Below are 15,454 nucleotides of genomic sequence, written 5' to 3' on the forward strand. Positions count from 1 at the left end.
ACTCATAGTTGTGATAACACAATCCAACTCATTGAGTCCCTTCACATACTCGTTGAGTTCTACCTTGTGCAGCATCGGTACACATTCCCCCTCTGCATAAGTTGTGACAACCCGATACTTCGACTCTATGTAATGACCTAAAAAGTCTAGTATTGTAACTACTTTTGAAATAATGAAATTAACTTCAAAAATAAAATGTAAAAAGTCTCTATATGGATGTCTATTATGCTAGATAATGTGTCAAGGTTTATATAAATACTAAGAACACTAAAATCCGAGTTATAACGAAGAAGTTATGACCATTCTAAGATTTTCGACAAAACCGGCAACACCGATTAAACGAAAAATGTGAGGTTTCAATACAATAGTTTTTAGCCTTAATTATCTAAATGAAAGTTGTAGATAACATTAAACCGTGAGCATACATAAAAAGAACATCCAAATCTGACTTCGTATGAGGAAGTTATGATTTTTCCAAGATTCGGGTATAGCAGTAGACAGCTAAAAACTCGAAATTGAGCTCGAGAGACTTTTGACCAAAACAACCTAAATGAGAATCGAAAGTCTCAACATTAGTAGCACAACGGCGAAAAGTCTGACAAAAACGGACATCAGATGAAGAAGTTATGGATTTTACACGGACTTTTCGTGTCCCGGCCTGTTAAAAATAAATAATTAAAAATAAAATAAAAAGTAGCCAACGAAGTCTAAATTATAGTTGTAGAGCATATTTTGAGCTACGCGTTCATATAAAGAACGTCAAAAACGGAGCTCATGCGTGAAAGTTATGGATTTTACAAGTTCAGGGTCCAAAATTCGAGGCTGTCAGGTCTGCTATGACGTGGCACAGTTTGCCGCGACCCGACAAGTGACTGAGGGCGTCCAATCAACAGAAGAGGATAAGACTTGCTCCCCACGATGTGGCCAGCCTTAGCCATGATGTGGCACCGAAAAATCCACCCTATAAATAGAACTCTTGGGGTGTCGGGTTTAAGTGCTCCATTCTGCCATCTCTCGTGCTGAAAGTCTGCGGTTAAGCTCCCGAAGCCCCGGTTTTCACACTCAAGTTCCGAAGGAAGGTTCTACACTCCCGAGACTCCCGAGATTCCTGAGATTTCCGAGAAAATCGACTTTCACAAGCCGAAGTTCAGCTCGATTTTCATCTTGTTCTCTCCAATCAATCAAGTGAGTTCATACCCCTATAAACTACACTTTCAAAAGTTTTTTCAATATTTTTTATACACTTTTAAGAGGGGGGGGGGAATACAAGTAAACACATGGTTATTATCGTGTGTAACATAAAGTTTCACTATATACCCTTTTCTATCAAGTGAATCATATGTGATTCAGAACTACTACATAGGAACTTTTGTATGCAATATAAATTCGCGATAACATCTTGTCTTTTGGAAATAAAACATGTTTATATATATATATATATATATATATATATATATATATATATATATATATATATATATATATATATATATATATATATATATATATATATGAGCATTTCACTAGGATTTACTATACGAACGAAACACACACTTTGAATAACTATAAAAGGTATAGTTGAGGAAATCATGAACATTTACATACTAGAAACACCATATGAAAGAGATACTTTCATATACAAGAACAAATGGACATTTTCATACGTAAATCTGTTTTATACTAAGTTTTGTGAGACATTTCACGTACTTTCGAGTATGCATTTTAAGTCATGTATTATATACCATAATCCCTTATAGGGGGAGCGTGATACTTGTGTATAGATCTATACGGGATTGACAATCCCGCACCTAAGTTGTTAGCTACAGCTAGGCCGGCAGGCCTGAGGTGACAAACATCATAACATTCCAACGCCTGAAGAATGTTGATACAGGCAGTCTGGGTCATTAGTATGGTTATAAAACTCACATGGAGTATTAAGAACTTATTGTTTTACAGGGTTATCAAATGCCTTAGTGATTTTATACATACACAAATTTACTACTCTAGGCATGAAAAACGCGATTGCATTTCAATTTTGGAACTTTTAAACTACTACACACTTATGAATAGATATTGGATTTCTAAAGGCAAACCTTCAAAACAATCGAGTCTTTGAGGAATACTACTTTTATACTAGTAGGAAATATTGGATTTTCTTGTAGTTTTTTGAACATCTACAAACAAATTTCATCTGATTTTATTCAAACAGCAACATTAAATACTTATGAACTCACCAGCTTAAATGTTGACCTACTCTTTCAAAACTACTTGTGTTTCTCAGGGATTTAGTAATACAGGTAAACTACTGCTTTTGAAGAAGGGACGCTGCAGTTTAATTTCATTTTGGCAACATATTATAATTGATATTTTGGAACCTGTAATACCTAAAAATGATGTAACTTTTTCAATTATATATGTGTTGGTTGTGTTTACTTTCTTTACTATGTATTCAACTGTTTCGATACTACATGAAATCATCCGCCCTCGAACGATTCCGCCATTCTGGTTTGGGGGTGGGACATAAGTATTGCACCCAACCTTGATATTGATGCATCACAATATACCACAAAATCCTCCATCCCTTCTGGGAGGGCTAACACCGAGGCTTCGCATAATCTCTGGCAAAGTGTCTCATACGAGGTCTGCTCCTCAGGACCCCATGAAAAAGCGACACTCTTCCGGGTCAACCTGGTGAGTTGCATGGCGATCTTGGAGAAATCCCTGATGAATCTCCGATAATAGCCCGCCAACCCAAGGAAACTCCTGATCTCGGTGGGCGATCTCGGCACCTCCCACGTCATAACTGCCTCAATCTTGGTCGGATCGACCAAAATCCCGTTTTGGTTTATGAGATGCCCCAAGAACTGGACCTCCCGGAACCAGAACTTGCATTTGGAGAATTTGGCATAAAGCCTCTCCGATCTCAGAACTCCGAGGACCTCCCTCAAATGCTCCTCACGCTACTCTCTGGATCTCGAATATACCAAAATATCATCAATGAACACGATCACTAAACGATCCAACATCGGCCTGCACACCCTGTTCATGAGATCCATGAACACCGCTAGTGCATTGGTGAGCCCGAAAGGCATCACCACGAACTCGTAATGCCCATAACGAGTTCTGAACTCCATCTTCTGGATATCCTCATCCCACACTCTCATCTGATGATATCCCGACCTCAAATCAATCTTGGAGAACCAAGATGCCCCCTGTAACTGGTCGAACAAATCGTCGATTCTCGGGGAACACATCTGGGAATTCGCACACTATCGGAACATCATCAATCGAACTTGGTCTCTCGGTGGTCACCCGCGCATCCATCACATAGGCTACAAACCCACTGCAGACTTGCTGCAAACTCTGTCTCGCTCTGGCAGTCCAACAAAATGATGACCCAGAACGGGTACCCTCACCGTAAATCATAAGAACTCCGCCACTAAGGTCTCATATGGTCACCAACTGTCGCTCGCAGTCGATAACCGCTCCAAACCGGCTCAACTAGTCCATGCCCACGATGACACAGACATCGCCCATCGCAATCGGGACCAAATCAATCGAAAACTCAATGCCGAAAATCTCGAGCAAACAACCTCGAATCACGTCAGTGGCATACACCGCTCGCTCGTCAGCTATGAAACTCGTAGAGGTCGACTCAACGCCTCTCGTTGGATACTGATGTGCTGACTAAAGGCTACACAAATGACCGACTCGCACCCAAGTCAAATAACACCAAAGCAGGTACATAACTCACAAGAAAAGTACCTACATATATCGCAATATAAGCACAACGTCTCATAAATCAGCATAAATAAGAGAAAGAATACATACCAGCCACAACATCGGGTGCTGCGCGGACCTCTTCCGCTATCAACTGGAAGGCTCTCCCGCGAGCCTTCGGAGCCTCGACCTTAACCGGTCGGGCCTCACTAGCTCGAGCAGTAGGTATAGATCCTTGTGCCAATCCCTACCGCAACTGAGGGCACTCGGTCTTCCGATGGCCAGTCTGGTTGCAATGGAAGCAAACCATGAATCCCTGGGGACAATCCCTCGCATAGTGTCCCTCCTTCCCATACTAGTAACACACCCCAGATCTACACACTCCCTCATGACTCTTTCCGCACTTCCCACAAGTGCAGCCCTTCGAACCCCTAGATCTCGAATCAGCGGGCTTTGCCCGCTTGGCTGCCGGCTGCGCCTGTGTCGGTCGCATGTCCCTCCTCTGAGACTCAGCCTCCTCCCTGACCTGGGTCTCCAACTCAATCTCCCTTTTACGGACATTTTTCTGGAGCTCGGAAAATGTCCGGTATGACGAGTTCGCCACAAACTCACGGATCTCCCTCCTCAAAATGCTCAAATATCGACTCATGCGTGCCTGCTCGGTCGACACGTGCTCAGGGCAAAACAGCGCCCTCTCATGAAACATCCTCGTAATCACCATAACAGACTCAGCTCCCTGCTTGAGGGACAAGAAATCCTGGGGTAGATGTTCCCTCTCCACAGGGGGAACATACTCATCTCGAAACATCGTGGTGAACCTCTCCCAGGTCACCGCAGTAAGCTCTGTTGTAGTTAAGTCTGCCGTCACAAATTTCCACCAGTCCTTCGCCCCCAAGCGAAGCTGGTTCAGTACAAACTGAACCCTCAAATGCTCCGGACATGAGCAAGTATAGAAACATCCCTTAACATCCTAAATCCATCTCATCGCAGCGATCGGATCCTATGTCCCGTCGAACTCCGATGGCTTCATGTTGTTGAACTCTCGGTACAGCAACGAGTCACCCCCCTGCGGCCTCGCAGCAGCGATGGCTGCGGTCGCAGCAGCAACAACAGCATCAGTAAGAGCAGCGTAACGCTCATCAAAAGTCTCAATAAGAGTGGTCTTGATAGACCCAAACATCTCCGGTATCTCAACTCGGATGGCAGCAGCCACCTCCTCATGAATCAACCTGTGGATCTCCTCATCACTAACACCACTGCTCTCAGGTGTGTGGCGTGTCCCAACCATGATGTCTCTCACAAAATATCAGAGGCCCGCTCGAGCATACTCGCACTCGATAACTCCAACCTACTTGCTTCCTAGTATCCTAGGGATTCTTACTTGGACTGCGCACTGATATGGTGTCTTCGGTAGTACGGACCCTTATACTACCCTCCACACCGCATCAGTATTCACTCCAAGTCCTCCTCCATGGATCCCAGATCACAAGTACTCTACATCTCGCTAGCATAGGCTACCCTTCAGTATATCTCTAATAAGCTCCTCATTGCTACCTATTCACTCTCAAGCAGCAGAAATCATCCTAGGCTAAGGCATCATAAATCAGGCCACTCTAGTCCTAATATGAATACCTAGCCTACTCTAGCATGCATATCATAATCATAACACATAATGCAATGGTATTTTGGGAAATCACCGTTCGGGTACTGGCTAACCGTACACACTGCTTCCTCTTATTTTTCTCTTTTACTTCTTTAGAAAAATTGTTTATTTTATTAAAACTTTCTCAAACCCTCAGTTTGAGTCCAGACACGCCCGAAGGTGCATCCGAATCCCTCAAACCAAGGCTCTGATACCAACTTGTAACAACGTGAAATTCAAAACAATTTTTCACTTTTTAATAACACAAATTCATTCATAAAAAGATTCCAATTCTCAAAGTGTCACATAACAAATTCATAAAATCATATCCCAATATCAACATATAAAACTCTAATAGTGTGTACTGGTCATGTCGGCGCCTTCCCACGATCCTCACTGGTACCTGAAACACATCACACAAACACTGTAAGCACAAGGCTTAGTGAGTTCCCCAAAATACCGCACACAACACATATGCCTCTTGAGGCTACAGTTAGACCCTCCGGTCGATGTGTCTCGGCAGGACCCTCCAGTCCCGTAGATCGTTGGACCCTCTAGTCTGGTCATAGCTCATTGGGCCCTTTGGCCCGGTCTGTATCATTGGACCCTTCGGTCCGGTCTATATCGTCGGACCCTCCGGTCCGGTCTATACAATCACATAGTATACATATATCACATTGCACATAATCTCATACATACACATAGTACACAAGACCCCCCCCAGTCTACACAAATATACCACTCTAGGTAATATATAGTGAGAAGACTCACCTCGGGTATCTCGGATAATCTCGCACTCGAACACACTAGTCTAGCCCCTGCCTAAACAGATAGCAACATTTTTAAATACGTAATGGCTCTCAAAGGCTAGATTAGATCCACTCTACAATTCCACAGAAGGGCAAAAGACCATTTTACCCTTCCCTAACCCTGAAAGTCCAAAGGTTGACCAAAACCCTAAAAGTCAACGAAAGTCAACAGAAGGAGGACTCTCTATTAGGTTTTCACTCTCTAGAATGGGGGCTGAGGTTCAAGCCATAACATTCCTTTTATAGTGCACAAGCCCCAAGTTAGGGTTTTCACCTGGACTCGTTACGCCCAGCATACCCCTCTCTGTACGCGGGGCGTAAACCGGCGAGTCACAAACGGGGTCTCAACTCCTTACGCTGTGCGTACTGAGAGTTACGCCTAGCGTAAGTCTTAGTTTCAGCCTTTCCTTGATTTTTGGTCTTAAACGGTTAAGACACTCATTTAACTTTCAGATCTGACTCATTCTAGACCTCTTATCCCATAAAGTCGGAACCTTTAAGCGTTTGCATGGCTGTGAAGGTCCTTACACCCTCTAGCACTTTTCCTTTCTCCTCAAAAGGTCTAAATCTCATGCATGGCTCAATATCCACGTCCAAGATTGCATTTTTATGATCATACAACCCTTAAAGTCCTGAAATATGATAGATCTATGCCAATGGAGACTATTTGCTCATAAATTCTCCATCTTGGGACCAAAAACCCTAAATATTGGTCCAAGAAGCACACAACACAAATGACAAGCCAAGATTTGAGCTTTTTACCTCAGGAAGAAGCTCCAACCTTTGAAAAGCTCATATCTACTCTTGCTCACAACTTCTAGTCTCCAAAATGGCCTCTACTTCTCTTCCACCACCTTGAAATGACACTTAGAAGCTTAGAACACCAACACACTAGCTAGAAACGAAGGAGGACTCTCTATTAGGCTTTCACTCACTAGAATGGGGGCTCAGGTCCAAGCCATAGCATTCCTTTTATAATGCACAAGCCCCACATTAGGGTTTTCACCTGGACTCGTTACGCCCAACGTAACCCTGGGTACGCCCAGCGTACCCAGGCGAGTCCGCGTCCAAAATAAGCGCGCGAATACGCCCAGCGTACTCACAAGCCTAACAATTCATTTAAGGGCTTAACTTGGAAACTTGGGAAACGAAGAAGGGATTAAGAAACACACCTGAATTCGGGATGTTACACTAACAGATTTAGGTAAATGACAGGAATTTGGAATTCTTGCATTTGCAATAAGGATTTGGGATTGTGAAATGAGTATCATTGGAATTATGTTCAATTGATCTATTTCACAGAGTAAAGATCATAGACAAACTTAGTGTGCATACTTGGTGTATGGCATAACTAATGTTTGGAAAAACATAGTGTGAATACTTGGTGTATGGCATGACTAGTGTTTAGAAAAACATTGTGTACATGCTTGGAGCATGGGACAACTATTGTTTTTAATTCATGTATAAAGTTGATAGTTTGAAAAAGTATGCAATGAGTGATGGGTAATCAATATGGTGATAAATAAAAGATGTTTTATTTATATTCATAAGTTCTGATACCATATTGGATTCGATTATTCTTTTGTTTCACTTTGCATGTTTTGACTTCCAGAATAACTAAGTCGCTCTTCCTGAATGACTAAGTTATTCAACCATCCACAGTCGGTCATATGTTGGAAGTAGATATGAATCAAGATTGTCATGAAGTTGGATTGTAGATGTCCAAGGTATGGGACATAGCAAGGATTTCTGCAACATTCAGGAGTGCTCATAATTTTTGAGTATTGGATTCAACCCACGCTCTTTGGTATCACTTTATGGAATTTATCTCGAGTGATCGTGAGATGCTAATATCATATAAGTCTTCAAACCTAGAGATATGACTTGTTTCCTATGAGTTGGTTATACATTGATTGTACGTAAACGCATTGGTAACTCGATGTTATAAAATGTGCCTTTGTGTATAATTCAACAAGTAGTAGAACAAGCGTATGAGTCGAAGTTTATATGTTCCTTCTTGCATTAGAAGCGATATTTGGGCCCCTCGATGATTTTGTGTTGACCCATGTACCGGTCCCGCTCAGAACTAAGTTGATGTGTTCAAATAAGTTCTATGTCAAACAAATCGGAAATCGAGAAACAAACTGCTGGACAATAAGTAAGACATTGTTCCATGTATTTGTCCAGATGATATCTAGAACAGCGGATTATATGATCACTTATCTTAAATAGCGTATCATCATCTCAGTTCCGGGAGACCTTGAAAGAGCTACGATTGCCGATCAATTCCTGAAGTTATTCTTGCAGATATATTTATTAGACTTATCCAAGTGGGACGCTGGTGTCCAAGTTCATAACTATTTCTGGAATGTACTTGACCCGATTAGTATGGTCCATTTGGGTTGCATGGCATCATGCATTTGGATAGACCAAAATGAGAGAAATAACACTTAAGGTTTATTAATATATTATAATTTCTAGTATATTAATAATATTATTTATTAGTATTAATCAAGAATTAATTTGGAATTAATTAAGTGATCAAAAGAAGACTAATTAAATATATGGGTTGATTATGTAAATCACCCATACTTGTATAGTGGGCTAATGCTCCATGGATTATCAAGTTGGGCTAAAGCCCATATGATGCTCCATGGTGTCTTCGAACCCATGGATCATGGAAATGAAGAGCCATATCAAGTTAGGGTTTACATGGTGTAACCCTACTTATGACACACTATAAAAGGAATATATGAGCAACCAACATCGGCACTAGTGAGAAAAAGAGGGCATAACTGATTTTAGAAGTGTTCTATTTCTCTCAAGGTTATTCCAAGTGTATTTGGTGTTGTGTGAGACATTTGATGCATCACACTTGAGGTGCTAGGCTCACAAGGTTTTCAAGGAATCCAAGCATCTAAAAGGTATGTATTTCTTACTAACTTTTATGTTTCAAAGTTCCCCATGTATGCTAGATAGGTTATGAACCTTGGAAAATCAAGTTTGCATGTATCATAGTAAAACATAGATCCAAGGTTTCTAGGGTTGCATGTACACCTTAGGAGTGTTAGAATGCTCAAAACCCAACAATTTATAATATCGATGAAACCGCCAACCCTCACCTTATTCCCAATCATGATAGTTGCATTCTTTTGCAACCTCAAGGGTATAATTCGATGGACGCTTGGGTTTTTGCTTGCGGTGTTTTCATGTGGTGCTTGATCTATCCGGAGGTTTGTCTCAACCTCCCTTTAGTACTTGCAGCCTATCCATTTAGTCTAAATGTGGGCTCCTTGCTAAGTAGAAAGATATATGATGGTCACTTCGTCAGTCGCCTGACTCACTCCTATGGTGTGGATATTGGTGGGATGATCCAGCTTGGCCATAAGGATTTGGATGAGAGGTTTCTGATGAAGATGTGCGTGATTATGTGCGGGGTTGATAGGATTTTTAGGATTCCTACTGATGACAGGTGGACCCTAGGCCTGCACCACGTAGACATAAGCGAGATAGGCATGTACCAGCGGACAATCAACAAGGGCTTGAGTCGAAGATTGACTTGCGCTTATTGTCTTAACTCATGGAGGAGCCGGGGAGGGAGCATAAGTATATTTAGAGTGGTTAGGAGTAGATTATGAGAGCCTTAAGTTGTATGCTTCTTGGTCAAGGGTTCAATTACCCACCATTTTTGCGATCGGGTGATGTTGTTGGTACTTCTAGGATGCAACATGGCGATGACGATGATGACGATGGTGAGGATGATGATTAGGGTGAGGAGGATTAATCTAGTGTTGGTATTTTGTTGTATTTTGACATGTTTCTAGACATTTCTTATGGTTTATTTGTAGGATACTGATTTGATATATTTATGTATTTTGATCTTATTATGGGTTGTTTGTGTAACGCCCACATTTCTCACTAGACATTAATAAAGATGATGAAGTGGTTAGGGTTAATAATTGTAATCTTTTGAGGTTAGTAAAATAGGGTTATTTGATTATTACGTGGTATTTGTATGTATGTGTGTGTGTGTGTGTGTATATATATATATATATATATACACACACACACACATTGTGTGTTTGTAGCTACGTAATAAATTACGGATAGAATTCACATTTAAATAGATTAAAGATTAGGATGAATAGCCTATGAGTGAGACGAAGTGGTCGCAATAAGGATTGCGGAGGTATAAGGAGCACTCAAAATAGATTTATAACGGATGGGTTATGACCCGTTGAAGTTTCACGTTCACACCGGCACGATTAGAATATCATAAATAGCAAATCGGAGTTAGGACAATTATTAGCCTTAGTAATCTAAACACAAGTCGTAGTAGTCGTTCAAACAAGAGCAATATATAGAGAACATCCCAATCTTACTTCGTAAGTGGAAGTAAGCATTTTTAGAAGTTTTAGCATAGCAGGATACTCTGATTTCAAAATAAGCATAAATAAATCGTTCTTTTCTAGCCATGAAATTGGGGATGTCACAGTTTGTATCTTTCTAATTTGTCAATTATCGAATCTAAGTCCTTTTGCGCATTAGTCTAACCAAAATTAAACATAGATGAGCAGTCTATGTCTAGTCGTGGTTCAACTAATGTATAATAACTTAGCTAAGATAATTGATTTGCTTCGCATTCTGCACTTTTGTTTTTTTTTTCTGAATTTTGATGTTTTGTTTGTATGTTTGATATTTATTATTTTGTACCTTTTGACTACCAAATAAGGATCAGCCAAACAAGAAAATTCAAAGGGCAGGACCATTTTATCATATAGTCGTTCTGAAGTCCAGCAACCCAAGGCGAAGGTTCCATTCTAGACACATCTCCCATAAGTAGTTTATCAGTAATGTAGTTACTAATAATACTTTTATTGTTTAGGATTTAAGGGATAACCTAATCAGAGTATAAGCCATAGGTTATAACTATATTTTCCTAAGAAAAAACAAGTTCACTATAACCAATAACTCTGATATCAATCTGTCACACCCCGGTCGGTGGCGGAAATTCAAGTTGTGCAACATTAGGATTTTGGATCACAGATACTGAACATATATTAAACAGTACAATAATTTACATGAATATCGAATATTTTATGTATCGAAAACAACGTTTACATTAATTTGAATGTTTCGAACATTTAGATTTACATAATAAAACATGTTACTAGTCTATATTCGTATGTCTCGATCTCCTGTGGGCTTCCATCCTTTAATTCCCTAGGAATACATGCGATTTTGAAAACATCAATACAATGTTGATGAGTTCACAGGTTTTTACTTAGGTATAAGAAAATCCTCTTTATTACAATATATTGTTGAATACTTCTATGTAATGATTAGTATCTTTGTTTATGAATAGTGTCCTATACATTAATATTACTTATTTATTTGGATAATTTGGATTTCCACTGTTCAAGGACACTGATGTTATTGTTTACAGGCTAATCTTATAGTTTATTTAGAATATTTCCTTATTATTGTTATTCCCCACATTTATATCTTGTTTTCAGGGTACTCTCCTTATTGGTTATTTGTGTATACCAATTCTACTTTGAGGCGTTCTCCTCTCGATAGATTTAATAGACTAAGATTGACATAACAATGTTAGAATGAGTTTCCATAATCGAGCTTTTGACTTGATATGTGCCCCACACAACCCTTCATCAGACGTCAAAATAGATAAGAAATTTATCCGTACTATGATTCTTCCTTCAAGGTTGTTGCTAGCAACCAGATATGGGGGTGTAAACCCCGTATAGATCTATACATGCATTTCCCACTCACTTAAGATTTAACGATTATAGGCTGGGGACACGCTAAAATTTAATTAGCTAATGGATGAATAGTTGTCTCATTAACATCTATTTTGATTAGTCTTATAGTATACTTTGCTTTGATTACCCTGCTTAGATAATTATATTTAACTATATAATTATATTAGTTTACTTGATTCGAATGAGTATTCGGGCATAGTACTGGCTAGATACAGTGTTATTTGAAAGATTTGGACATAGTAACGGCTAGGAGTAATATTATCCTAAAGATTTGGGGAGAGTAACTACCATAAATAATATTATCCTAAATATTTGTGCAACATAACAACTAGGCATACTATTATCCATAATATTTGGGAAGAATAACTACATGGCATAATATGATCCTACAATTTTTGAACATATCAACATTTTATATTATATTTTGATATAATAATTAATGATGCTCATAGAAATCAATGATTTGTTAACTAGTATGTATTCCCCCAAAAAAAAACTTTTGAAAATGTAAAAGTTGGGCGGTGAACTCACTTTCGAAGCATGCTTTTCGAACTCGATTGTTACGTTGGGAAGCTTGGCGGCTCGAGATCGCTTGAGAGAGGATAGCCCTGAACTAGGGAGAGAGAGGGAACTGATTTTAGGTGTGGAATGAAAAGGGTCAAACCCTCTATTTATAGTAGGGTTTTTAGGGTGCGCACAATGCTTTTCTAGGTGTGTGATGCGCACTAGCGTGTTGGCTCCACCCAAAGGTCGACACTTGTTACTCCTTCATTGGTCCACGTCTCCCAAATCTCAGCGAATCCAATCGTCAGACACGCAAGACACGCATGACGTGCACTCAGATTTATTGACCTTGTAAATTATGTATCTTTCGCATACAAGCTTCATTTTTGACATTTATTATACCCTTGTATAGCTATCGGCGAGTACTACAAGTTTCCTTTAGGCCGTATTGACAGATTTTGACTTTATTTTTAATCCATATTTTTATACCCTAAATGATTTTGCAAAAATCATATATTTCTCTACATACTCTGTTTTTTGACATTCTTTGTCTCTTTGGTTTTATAACGAGGAGTACTTCGATTCTCCTTTACATAGTTTCTGCTAAAATTAAACTGATTTTCCATTAGCTATTTACAACACACATTCCTTGTGCATTGTTGATTTTAAAACCTAGAAAAATCATAACTTCTTCATACGAAGTCATATTCTTACGAGATTTATGTAGCACCTGGTTTCCGGTATGTGAATTTTATTTGAGCATTGCCCTAATTTAGCCATAGACTCGGCGAGTAATAGGGTCCGACTCGCCGAGTAGGGACGGGACTCAGGACGCGTTTTAAGTAGGCGACTCGACGAGTCCATATCATGGACTCGGCGAGTCACCGCTGCGGGATGAAACCCTAAGTTTCAAGGGTTTGCACCCTATTTAAACTCTCATTCCGCCCCAACTCGTCCCCATTCACCCCCAGAACTCCCCCTACATCGTTTTCCCTTGTTTTCTTGAGAGTTTGAGGTGTTCTTGGTGTGTTCTTGAAGGTTTTGAAGAGTAAGAGGAGTAGATCAAGAAGAGGAGAAGGAGATCAGCCATCCTTGTGTCATTTCAACATTTCCTTTGAGGTATAACCCGTTTTCCCCTTGATTCTATGCTTAAAACTTCACTTGGGCCCTTCTTGGTCAATTCCCCAAGTTTGCATGTTCATTATATGTTGTAATAAGGCGTTTGGCCTTTGGATCTATGTAAGATTGAGCTCCAGGAGCTCAGATCTGTTAGCTTTTTGGCCTCATGAGGCTTGTTAACCCTAGACCTACCATTTTGAGACATTTTGAGCCTTATAATCCTTATTGGTGAATATCCACACGTAAAGTTGGAAACTTTACGTGTGATTCGTGTCCTAGAAGTCCAGATCTATGAATGGCATGGTCTGGAACCGAGCAAATCGGTATATTTAAGGAGTGCATGGCGACGACTCGGCGAGTCGCATAGGTGACTCGGCGAGTCTGGTCGCGAGTCACCGAATTGGTCCCTTCTTCATGTGTCGAGTTGAGCCTTGAGTCACAGGGGGTGACTCGGTGAGTTGGGAGCTGAACTCACCCATGTTAGGACTCGGCGAGTCAATGCCCTGACTCGGCGAGTCCAAGGAAATCTTCATAGCTCAAGAACAGACTCGGCGAGTTGTTCATACAACTCGGCGAGTCTTAGCATAAAGTGTTCTTCGGATGAAGATGAACTCGACGAGTTGTTCATACAACTCGGCGAGTAGGATGAAGGTGTTGAATGGCAGTTAGAAGGTGAACTCGTCGAGTCATAGCCCGACTCGACGAGTAGAACCAGGGACCCAGGACATTGGTTTGCTAGGGACTCGGCGAGTGGTGATCCACTCGGCGAGTCGGGTCAACTGAAAGTTGACTCCAGCTTTGGCTTAGAGTTAATCCAGGGGTAAAATGGTCATTTTACCTAAAGGACAGTTAGCAGTGTTTGATTGAGTATGTCGTGGAAATTGCAGCCGAAGGACTCCCGGAGCAGCAGCAGTCAGTTAGTTCCCGATCAGTTCAGCAGCTACTTTGAGGTGAGTTACCTTCCAGTAGCGGTGGGTCTAAGGCCACAATGCCGACCCACCAGTAGGAGTTGTACGATAGATGATTGTCTTTGTGATATCATCTAAATTCGCTAGTACCTGACATGTTATATGCTAGTATGATATGCTGTATGTGATAGTAGTAGAGTTTGGTTGTTCGGACCGAAGGGTAGTCAGACACCCCAGATACGTCTGACAGTATGTGACGATATGTGTGCATGCTGGCTTGTTATGTTATATGTGATCGTAGTAGTAGGGGTGAAATAGTCCCCGAGGATCGGTTGTTAGGACCGATGGGTAGTCAGCACCCCAAAATGGCTTGACACGGGTAAGACGGCACCCCAGAATGGCCGTATGGGTAGGTCGGCACCCCAGAATGGCCGTACCGGGTAGTCAGGCACCCCAGAATAGCCTGGCAGTATATATGTTATGTGTTTGTATGGTATGCGGTACGTTGGGGGAACTCACTAAGCTTTGTGCTTACGTTTACAGTTTTGTTTTCAGGTACCTCTGCATCGAAGGGGAAGGAGCCGGCACGGTAGCGGCACGTCATACACACACTCTTCGGTTTCCGCATTTATGAGATTTACTGGGATTGTACTGTGATATTTGATGGGATGTACGGTTTGGCTTTTGAGAATATGGTTGCAATGTGTTATGGTGTGAACAAACAATGTTTCTTTTCATTTAGATAATGTTTTTATTTATTAATGGTTTCTAAAGTAATATCAAACAAAAAAAAAAAATTTTGGGTCGTTACAAGTTGGTATCAGAGCCCTGGTTTGAGGGATTCGGACACACCTTCGGGAGTGTCTGAACTCAAATCGAGGGATTAAAAGATTTTCTAAAAGAAAATGTTTTCTAAAATTGAGAAAGAGTTTTGAGAAAGAACGAAGTGTGTGATGTGCGCGACCGGCCGAG

Source organism: Lactuca sativa, chromosome 5 (genome assembly GCF_002870075.4).
Source record: "Lactuca sativa cultivar Salinas chromosome 5, Lsat_Salinas_v11, whole genome shotgun sequence".
Taxonomy (NCBI): Eukaryota; Viridiplantae; Streptophyta; class Magnoliopsida; order Asterales; family Asteraceae; genus Lactuca; species Lactuca sativa.